The 11,943-nt window shown below is 31.0% G+C and overlaps 1 protein-coding gene across 1 annotated transcript in view; it reads right to left on the bottom strand.

Annotated features, from left to right (window-relative positions):
- LOC119686454 (serine-threonine kinase receptor-associated protein-like) overlaps positions 1–11,943 on the bottom strand; it is a 269,963-nt gene that overhangs the window by 97,254 nt on the left and 160,766 nt on the right. The gene's annotated exons all lie outside the window — the stretch shown is intronic.

The following is an 11,943-nucleotide window of genomic DNA, read 5'->3' as shown; positions in this document are numbered from 1 at the left end:
TTGTATTCTTATCGTATATATTTCGAAACTCTACTTATTATTTTCTTTGTCTGTTTCTTCTCTTCTCCGGTTCAACCAATCTTTCTTGTTTCGCTATTGACTCTCTTTAGACTTCGTTAGTAATAGTTTATTAGTAAATATTTCTCGTGAAACATTTGAATGTCTCTCGTCGTTATTTCGAAAATGCCATTGACTTTCTTTTTCATCTATTTCTCCAGTGTCTCTATTTCTAATTTATACAAACAGTTTCTTTCATCTACTTTCTATCAGTTCCGGCTCATCATGTTTCTCCTGTTTAACTTGGTTTGAGTCTTTTTAGTTTTTTTCTTTAGTTTTTAGTTTTTCTTTACTAATAAAGTTTTCCTGTCTATCATTTGTATCCCTCTCGTCTTCAGTTTGACCTTAGGTGACCTTGCTACTTGCATCCACAGATTGAAATAGTTTTATGCTTGGTCTCCTCTATTTTTAAAAGGGTTCAGTGTATATGGTACTTATTACTATATACTGTTAGATACGCAGGAGGGGCCCTGGCTTATTGCAGCCACAGATTGGAATAGTTCTATGCTTGATCTCCACTATTTTTAAAAGGGTTTAGAGTATATGGTACATATTACTATGGTACTTATTACTGATAGATATTCAGGAGGGGCCCAGGCTTATTGCAGCCACAGATTGGAATAGTTATATGCTTATGGCCCACTGCATTTAAAAAGGTTCAGAGTATGTGGTACTTATAACTATATACAGATAGATGTTTAGGCGGTCTCTTGGGAGGCAAAAACTAATCCACCCGAAATGAATAGTAAGACTATTCTATTGTAAATTACTAATGCATATACTTTACTTAAAAAAAAAATTTTTTTTTGAAATACTGAAAATTCTTAAAGGCATCCCCTGGCCTAATCATATTTATGCTATGATAAGACAAACAATTAATGTTACATCAATATAACTCTAATAATGATACTTGTGAAGAAATTATTAAGTACTTCCTAAATGCCAATTTTTATTTAGACCAAAATATCATAATTCAATGCATATACTTTACAGACATACGCTAATTTGATTTAAGTCATAAAACCACTTAGCATAATTATGTATCTATTATCTGGACAAAAAGATAATTTACGGTTATTCTACATTAGATTATTTGTTAGTGCAAATGAGAGATTAAAACTCTGGGTCTGTTCGTAATATAACTCTGCATTAAAACCTTAGACGGTAAAAAAATTTGTAAAGACAAAAACAGAAAAAAAGAATGAATAAAGTAAATAAATAAACATAAAATATATAAAAAGTTTGGTATGTAAAAGAAAACGAAAAACTTTAAATCTCGTAAATCCATTTATGCGAATTTTTCAAGCATTAAATTTGCGTTTTCACTTATCCTCAACAAACCGACTTTGCTGTAACTTAAATGCCCGAAAATAACTGAAAGAGAAAAATTTGCTTATTTTTCTTACCAACTCAGGTATGAAAATGTATTTGCATCATTTGTTTTATGGCTAAGCTATTTTCCTCTCCACACCGAAAAACTCCCTCACTCCACCCACAAAGTTGAAAGATGGAAACAGAAATATAAGTATGCATGGGTTGATATGTATGTGCAGATAACAGAGAGAAAGAAGCATGCTGTCAGACAATGTGGAAGTAGGAGTTCAGTTACTTAAACCACTTATTTTTGCAGCTTCCCATTTGGGGCACATAGGTTGGGGTGACCACTTTTTCAATTGCCTCCACTTAATGGTTATGTGCTGCGCTTTTTATTTTCATTTTCAATTTATGAGTATCCACGTACGTCGTCCTTAAATCTATATGAGAGTCTATGTGTATTGTTTGTTTATGGAGTCCTTTGTATGTTCACACAGTTCTGTGGCGATGTCGGCATGGCATTTTATGTTTCTTATCAGTATTTTGCATGCCAGTAGATATTTTTTTCTTAAAAACTTTTAAAAAAAATGACAAAAAATAAAAAAGAAATGAAAATAAAATTTAATTATTATTATTTTGTTTTTAATACGCAATTTTCGCTTTGTGTTTTTTAATAAAAGCTTTTCAATGATTTGTTTTGAAAAATATTTTGTAACTCATACGCAACGTGGCATGAAATTAGTATTAGAAAACTTTTAAATTGTAGTAAATTTATGGTAAAAATAAAATATTTGTAGTTAAATTAATGCAAAATTTTCCATTACTTCAACTGTTCTCAAGTAGGTAATATTAAAACTGCAGTAAAATTAATACGTACTTCTGAAACTTTATGTTCTTAAAGGAATTTGCCTAATACCATAAGGTATTAAAGAAACAAGAAGAACTTAAGGTAAAGGCAAAAGAAGGAATAGAAATTTCAACTTAAACTTGCGAAAACTACACTTGAAACTATATTTCTCAGATAAAAAGTACAATCGCAATCACAGCACAAAAAAAGGTGACAATGAAATAATAATAACTTCAGGTGCTGCCAACAGCTAAAAAGCTGCCAACTGACTTCCATGGAAAATGACAACTTGATGCTGACTTAGAAAATTGTACAAATGCAAAAAAGTAAAAATGTGTGTAATGTAGGAGATGTCGTGAAAGGTAGAGAAAATACAGAAAGCATGAACATGAGCTTGGGAAACTTTATTAAGACAAATGGCATCATAGTGAAGGCACCTTGCGACTTGCCAACCATCCAGCCACTCATAGGGAATGAGCAAAAATCTGTGGGGATTTTTATAGCAGCAAGACAATAGCACATTTCTTATCGAAAATGCACAAACAAAAACAAAGACGAGCAGTGGAAGATACAACAAATTCTTATGGCTAAAGTGGCAGCAGGTGTTGACACAATGCAGCACAAGCTGCTAGGAGCTGGAGTGGAAGGAACACATTTCCACCGGAAGCTAAAAAACTACAAATGTCAACTAATGTCATTTTTCGAGCAAAGGAGTAGAGTAGCGAGTTACATTAAATTTAAGGATAAAATGTCAATCTAATTACTTTTTCTATTATTTAAAGCTACAGAAGTATTCGAAGTATTCCATAAAGAAATAAAATAAATAGTCAACACTGAAATAACTACTTTGTATGTACATAATCTTGAATATATATTATTTTTGATGGAATTATTTTCTAGAAAAGCAGTTAGAATTTTTAAAAATTTAGCTTATACTCATAATAATTGTAAATACATTATTTAGTCACTACATTATATATATGTTATCTGCATTACCTTCATTGTATATAAGAAAGGCATGCAATAAGATTTAGGTTATTCTCTTACGACTTCTATGGGAGTTATTGCGCTGCAGTTAAGAAGAAAACTGTAGATACTTCAAGTATCAATGCCTTAATGCCTTGTGGTTGCCTTAAGAGAGATTTAAAATCTTGTGGGCCGCTATTCTTACTGAGCTGATTCAGCAGTCATCCTATGTGGATAATCTCTTTAATACCTGAATGGAAAGGCGCGCCTTCTCAAAGAGATGCTGCTCGTACACTAAACTTTTCGAATTTCTACATTAAATTTGGTCTGTCTGGTCTAGTGTATTGATAAACATCTCATCTGTAGTATCATAATGATTACAGTATCATGACATGTGCTCAGATGAACCGTTGAGCACAAAGCTGCCACTCTAACCTATCTACTTAAATTATAGTCACTGATGCTATAATAAAGTTAATGACAATAGATATTACCATATTATAAACATTCGGTATTTAGTGAAGTGGTAGGAGTTTTCGGACTATAAAAAAGACCTTTAGCGTTTTCAATGTAAACCAATATTCCCTAGTTAGAACTTTCTAATGTTACTTGATGATGACACAGTAAAGACACCTGCAGAGACATACTGCGTCAAGCCGAAACCTGATAACGTGTTGTTATGGCCAAATAATTAAGTAAGTAAGTAAGAAGTTTTCAATATCAGAAGGAATATACATCCCTGCCCTAGAATTTTATCTGGCAGAACAGCTCAAGGTACATAATGTTAAATATTAAGGGCCCTTATAATCTATTTATACACGAAAATTTTTCGACTTCTTTGTATAGACGCCAAACAAAACCTAATTGTACGATATGCGTAAAACTTTGACACAATTTACCGATTGGATAAGCGCGGGAATCACAGTTCCCGTGAATAAGTTCTTTTTTGATCACAAGGTAAATATTCGAATGCCTGTCATTAAACTAGGCTATATCAACCAAGCTAGTACGATACTACTCAAATATATTTATTGATTAGTTCATAATTTATCTATTTGATAAATTTAAAAAACTATTGTTGCTTTATGTATCAACTACAAAACAAAAGTGTTTAAGAAAGTGTATTTTTAAAGTATAATAGAGAAGTAACATTGAAACCAAGCCAAGATACTAAAATACATAAACCACTTCTCTGGAAGTGGACAATTTCATCCAATGCGCGCAAATAACTTAATTTTAATATTCAATTATAAGCTTTTACTCTTTTTATAGTATCTAAATCCTGTGTATACATATTATACCACATGAAAATACATTTTAAAGAATATTAAATGCTTATCGTTAGCGCTTATTTTACTAAGCATTTTTGCGGACATCACCTTTGCCACAACCATTTTTTATATACATAACATTTTATTTATTTTTTAATTTGTTTTTATGTAATTTTATTATTTTCTTTTTATTTAGTTTCTTATTTTATATATTTTTCATTGCATTTTTTTTTTAGTTTCTTTCACTTCCTCTTCACAACAATTTTTTTAATAAAACATAAACTTGACTAGGATTTCATCAAACATTTAAAGGACTTTACTGGCGAGTTGGAAGTATTCAGCCAACGACCGACCAAGCACATGGACTGCTGCTATGGCATTGTAAAGCGGAACGGTAAAACTGTGAGCGCAGGCAATTGTCCTCGTAGTAATATAGCATACCTGTTGTCCTTTTTGTGTGGTACAGACTGACATGTTTATAAAGTGTATCCTGCCTGCTGCTAATGTTTGTGTTTGTTTTTATGTTGTTATATATTTCATGGCACACTGCTTCATTTACTCTCGCTTTACAGCTTAAACTGGCCAGAGTGAACGTTGTGTTCTGCCACAATGGAAACGTGTATATTCATTTCAGCATTTTCAGCATTTATAGAGTCCTTTTTCGTGGCTGTCTACCACAGTTATTTTTTCTTCTTCCTCATTTCTGTCTTTTGCTCCTTTTTATTATAATATTCGGTTTTGTTCTATTATTTCGTGGTTTTTCACATTTTTTCATGTTTTCTTCTTCTATTTACTATTTTCGCTATACTCGTATTTTGTTATTTAGCTTGTTCTGTTTTGCTCATAAAATAACATAAAATTTGAGCTAAACTAAATCCCATATAAGATGGAAACGTGCTCAACACAAACTCCTTGTGCTTATTTAGATATTGTTCACCTCGATTTTTATGTATACTGGTAGTAGTACACCAGTTTATGTGGAGCGGAGCTCTTAAAATGCTTCAACAGCAGAATTTGTATAAAATTTATGATAGGTTAACATAAAATTTCAAAATTATTGACTTCAAAATGTTTAAAGTAACTTTAAATGGAATTTTGTTGCAAACCACATATCAGCAAGATTTTTCAGTAATGTTGGAGCAGGCAATTCGAGAACCTTAACGTTTTTTACCATCTCGTAAGGGAATATTTTGATGTAAGCCATCACACATGCAGTATACTTCTCCTCTTGCGTTTCCAGAGTGCTTTAATAATGGATATGCACTTCACTATAAATTCAGATAAATGCTAAACGGATGGATGCAAGCTGCTCTGAGTACTCTACTAACTCAACAAAGACAAAAAAAATTGTGGAAATGTAAAGATAAAGCTATCGAGTAAAATGGCTTACAACATTTCCATTGATTTTTATAACTACAGAAAATATTCGAAAGATATTAAACCAATGGAAACATACTCCAATGATTGTTGTACAAATGGCAAAATGCTGCTTTACATGTGTACTCTATACGTTTCACATAGTATAAGAGTCAATATTCATTTTACTACTGCATAAGCTATTAGAATCCACATGTTCTCCTGTTCAAAAAGAATAGCCATAAACAAAAAAATATTCTCTTGTAATACAGTAGTGTTGTTATACTTGCGTTTTTAAAATTGTGTCAAAATAAAAGTATATTAGATACCCGCAAATAGATAAGTTGGCACGCTTATTAGGTTCTTGTTTAATACCATTTGGACCACAATCAGCTCTGCTTAGATGGAAAAATTCGTCTATTTGAGCATCAGATCCTTTAGGATTACTCAAATTATAAGCACTTGCACCAGACGATAAAAAGTTTTCCAACTTCATGCTCTTATTGACGATTGCCTACTGGCGATACATGACTTGCCTCCCAGTATATCTTAGCATGAGTCATGAGGTATTAGCCTCCTTAATATCTTTTAGTATATTTCGATCAGACATTCAGCAGCACACATCAGTCCTCTCTCTATATCTCCTATTGTATTGCGATGTGCTACATTTCGCATCACCCATTTGTCCTATCTATAACCACATGTTTCGCGATTCTGGTATAAGTATCCTGATCCATAAGTTAAAAGTGATAAAACTCTTGGCAGTCCTGATGTCCTTGCAATAAAAATGATTCTTTCAATCAGAAATGCAGAGGTTGCAACGATGAAGAAGAAATATAAACTATTGATCCATTTCGGCAAATGCCGAAGCTTAACAAGAGTGGGGCACTGCAAAATAGAAGCTAGTAAACCTGGCAAGTATCAAGGCAGGACTTGAAATTAAAATTTTCTTTACCAACCAGTATGGCTTCGAAAAGATCTGCGTGGTTGGAATTATTGGAAAATTGGTCCAATGCTTTACTTGGACAGAATTACAAGCTCTGTCATCACTGAAATTAACCAAACATATGCGATACTACAGGTGTATTAGGTATATGAAGACGAAACTTAGATAGCGTAATATCTTATAATTTGAAAGGAAGAAAAAGTTTACGAAAGATCAAAACCTCAATACGCTGTGAAACCCGTTTTGATTCCACATTCTACAACTTGTAATTCTAGGTGGGCATATTTGAAGCAGCCGGTGGGATTGAAAAGTGCCAGAATCTCACCAATGTCAATGTTGGAAATATCGCAAAGTAAATTGGGTGTTTAAAAACTTAAACCTGATTTCCGTCACTCTCAACGGGGCATGAAGCTAAGCTTGCTTGGACTCTGTCGAGTCTTCTGGGGTACATGTCTACCAGCGGTTGAAGAAGTTACGATTTATTTCTATAAATTAAGACTGAGGTTCTACATTGAGGGTATAAACAGCAACTATATCATTTTTGAACTAGTTGCGAAAGGAATACAAGCCAAATTTCTGTTGGTCTGTCTCAAAAAACTGTCGTATGTTAACTTTCGTTTGTGGTAGTAAGTAAGTAATAAATACTTTATTTTTCATTCAGTTTTGGTTAATGAATAGCTTATTACGATATTATTACTGAAACTATTATTATTCTAAACTAATAAATTATATCGAAATTTATGTTTCTTTTTATGAAAGTAGACCCTATTCAGTTTTAAAATAATAAATTGGTTTAATCCTTAAGGTGTATATATGACCATAACCACACAAGTGCAAAGACAAATATATATATATGCACCTATATATATAAATATTTGAAAAATGCCAAAAACGCCAAAAACGCGAGAGGAAACATTACTCTGTCTAGACACCTACGTCATGCGTTTCAGTAGAAGAATATTAGACAAAAATAAAAATGAATAAAATTGAAGACATAGAGATATATAGGAAGAAAAATATTCCAGACTAAATGAAAATTCGTATATAATTTTATGCTTTTAAATTTTCTCAAATGTGGCTTTCAACAGCTTCTTTGAGCGCAACCTTTGAGCTGCTTAAAATGTTGAAAAATTTTCCACTCAGACATTCTAAAACGAAAAACTATTTTCTGTTTTCTTTTTACTTTTCACTTTTATTTTGCATTTTTTGCTAAGATTTCTTTTTTTCCTATGAAAACTGTAAAATGTCTTCTTAAGCTTGACATAAGTAAAATGTCTTACAGATAAAAAAAAAATAAATGTATTTTTAAGATGAAAATAGTGACTCAGTCAAGCAAGCAGACGTAGTAAAATAGTTGCATATAAACTTGCAGGAAGTCAAGAGTTATGTTCAGCATGCCGAAAAGCATGCTACGATTATTGTTTGCAATCGAAAAGATACAAAAATGGCTATGTATGTGTACCATGCATTTGGGTTGTTCTATTGCAAATAAACAGTTGCAAAATATGTTTAGTTTATACGGTTGCATAAGTATGTAACTTAGATATAATAAATGCTTTTGTAAGACCACATAGGAGTCACACAATTTGATAGAGTAAAACGGAAATTGAAAGCGCATAAGAAATGACACGTTACATTTGTCAAGGTAAATGCATAGTAAGTAGCAGACATTTTTGAAGCATCTTCCTAAGGGTCTTTTTGCTTTAATCAAAACATGTTAGAGCAATTTTCCACGATTTTGCATTATTTCTAGTGTACGAGTATACATGCATAATCAGCAAGAAAAATGCACTTGTTAATAATGGTTGGATAACTATGCTTTAATGTGAACTAAAGTTAAATAAAACACGTACGTAGATATCAGTTGTTTTGACAATAACATTGCTTTTATAAAACTATACTTATTGTATAAATTTAAGGCTTTCACAGAAAGTAAATTGTATCGTTAAAAGACTAAAGTTTTCTATTGCGCGAAATCATAAACTAGTTTAAAGAAAAAGTTACTAAATACTGATTGATTTTATATACTGCGAATATCTTAAACTTTCTCAAATTTAGCGCTGATTTAAATCAAAAACTACTGTCATTTTAATAAAAATATTTAAAAACAATTTTTTATTTGTTTTATTGCTCCACACTTTGCAATCATTTCTGTTGTCAAATAAATGCAATAAAATAGCTTCAGTAACATTTTTTCAGGTAAATTACGAACAGAAATTCTTATATATAATACTCCCTTTTTGTATATGCATGCACTTTCCATTTACATATGTAAATGTTGATAGATTGCAGTGTGGAATTTTTCACATCACAGTCACGTGAATTTGAAAAGCAGAAACTCATGCACGTGACATTGACAAAAGACAAACGGTGATAACGTGTTTGGCGCATTTTCCTGCAACTTCCTGCTAAAGATAGACTTGCACTAGATACTCCTGATGCTTGTTTTTACCTTAAATCGTGAAAAATTATAAGCATTTTGTTTGTTTACTTTTTTTATAAATATTTCTTTCACTTTGAAACTAAATTTAAATGGTGTTTCCTTATCTATCTTAGACAAGAAACTTAAAAAATATCTTACAAGAATTTGAGTTGAAGAATAAAAAATAAAGAATTTAAGATATAAGTAAAAAGTACATTAAAAATTTAAAGCTTTAACAGTAAACAGTGTCTTTTTTCAGGAAAAGATTTGTAGCCTCTCTTCATGATAGTTCCAGCTTACAGATAATTTCGCAAGGACTGGATCAGTCATAAACCCGCTTCATTTAACAGACTCATCCACTCATCTCAATAAAGCTTCGGAGGCTTATTGTAATATAAGTTGGTCTACAACAATATTTCTAATAGGCTAATGGTTTTTAATCGAAAGCAATCACTACCGGTATGACTCGTTAGATAATTATGAAATGGTTTATTAGTAAAGTAACTAAAGGTTTGTAAGTAAATTTTGGTTTTCATTCAAAAGACCTAAGATCATCTGTTTGTAATTTTGGGTTGCTATGTAACACAATGGAATAGACATGATCGCAACGTTTCACTCTCTGAAAGCCTAAAATCTATTTATTTGAAATTCCATTCTAATCTGTCATTTAATACTATTTTTAAAAGAGACAATGTTACTCTGTGATCTCTAACATCTATTCTGCTCTTCTAAAAAACAAACTCTTAAGCTAACCAATTAAATTACAGTTATTGACAAAAGTTATAATATTTCTTGTTCTAAGATCTAAAGCCTTATTCACTTCAATAAAAGTCGCGTGGGGATACGAAAATTTTTTTCTGCACATCCTTTCATTTTAAAATGAGATTTATAAAAAAAGTATCATCAAAGTCCGGTGAAGTTGAGATCAAAAGCTGTTTCGCTTGTAAAATAATGACCCATATATATCCACAGAGATCTGAGAGTCGATTCAGTTGAAAAATACATTAAAGATCGTGCTCTGAAACTGTTCAATATAATTGACAGTCACAATAATCCAACTCTCAGCATCCTAAAAATACAGCGAAATTTGATAAACACAGGCAGATACAAAGACATCAGATCCATTATATTATAAAGCCCCGTATTCAGTTATTCTTAGTGTGACTTAAAACTGTCCACAGATAAAATAGAGTAAAGGTGCTGATTCACCAACTCAGACATCTGAATATCAATATCAATATCGTTTTAGTCATAGATTTAGAAAAAATGTGTTAAATAAGATCTCTTCTCACTCGTTTAGTATACTGATCTCATTGTTTAAAATCATTTATAGTCTTTCTTTAACATCAAACTTCACGAGAACATCTAAATGTGATAATATTTTCTCTTTTTTTATGTTTGCCTCTATTGTCCACATATTTGATTCAGGTTTATCTTTAATTTCTATTATTGTAAGATATGAAATATTAAAATTTATTATGCATGGTACTTCTCATGAATTTCTTCTATATTTATTTATTTAAGAAATTCTATTACATATATATAATTTTATATATTTTTTTGAAAGTTTCTAGTTCGATTATAATAATTTACTTTAGTTTAATAATTTCTTTGGAATAAATCTTTCACAAAATTCAGCAATCCTTAACACATTACAAATATATTGCTAACCTCTCTGTTATTCCAAAAGCTATTTCCTATTCAAGGAGTAACGCACTAACCATCAGTTCAACGTTCAAGTTGACTTATCTGATAAAATGCTTATTTCCGTCATTAATTTAATTTGAAAATCTCATAAATCAGCTCCGGAAACATGTTTTCGGTAGGTGTGATTATGTATAAGATTGTGAATACCGAATTATTCTTAAGGGGTATGGCCAAATTAATAACAAAACAATTTAAAATCAACAAAAAAAATAACAAAAATGCAATATGAATAATTAAAAAGGACACCAGACATGCAAAGTACTGACAGGTAGGTAATAACATTTTTAAATTCTTTAGATACTAGTCTAATTTATTATCTGCTTAATTTCACCCCAACGCCCAAATATTTTCATATAAGCTGAACAAGAGGGTTTTCATGGGGTGAAAAGTTAAATATTTCTATGAAATTGCAGTTGAAAAATGTAATACTCGTATTTATTTCAAAAAAATATGTTCCCTTCAATAAAATGCAACAGACCTCATTAATGGTAGAGTCTAACAAGGGGGTGTGTGTTAAATAGTTATGAGTATGTTAATTAAGTCAATCCTATATGCAGGGGATGCATTTTAATAAGGCCTAAGAATTTATGGAATTTTTGGAAGCAATGCTAATTTTAAAAATTAAAGTTTATATACGTTTTTAAGTATTAATTATATTTTATAAATATTTATAGTAATTATAAAAATGTTTAAGTATTTAAGAGCAATGTTTAATAATCGCTTTGGAATACCATATATTTTAATTATTTATTCATTTTTTTTAATTTTTTGTTTCTTAGTTTCATTTGTGTATCTTTATTGACACACTATTCTCTCTCTTACTTCGTTAAATTTTTAAAGAACCGATTTGCTTTTAAGACTTCTACCACAGTACTAACTGCAAACTTTTACTTTCACTAACCTTTTACTTTTATACGCATATCTTAGAATTGAATGAAATAAAAGAGAAAGTAGAAGAAATTTTACTGCATTCATTCAGAAGAAAAGAATATCGACATACCATGAAGTTAAAAGTCAACGTAGCTTTAAATTTGAATCCTTGCCGTCAAAGAGTAGG

The sequence above is a fragment of the Teleopsis dalmanni genome, chromosome 2 (genome assembly GCF_002237135.1).
Source record: "Teleopsis dalmanni isolate 2A chromosome 2, ASM223713v2, whole genome shotgun sequence".
Taxonomy (NCBI): Eukaryota; Metazoa; Arthropoda; class Insecta; order Diptera; family Diopsidae; genus Teleopsis; species Teleopsis dalmanni.
This window is presented reverse-complemented; position numbering and strand designations above follow the sequence as displayed.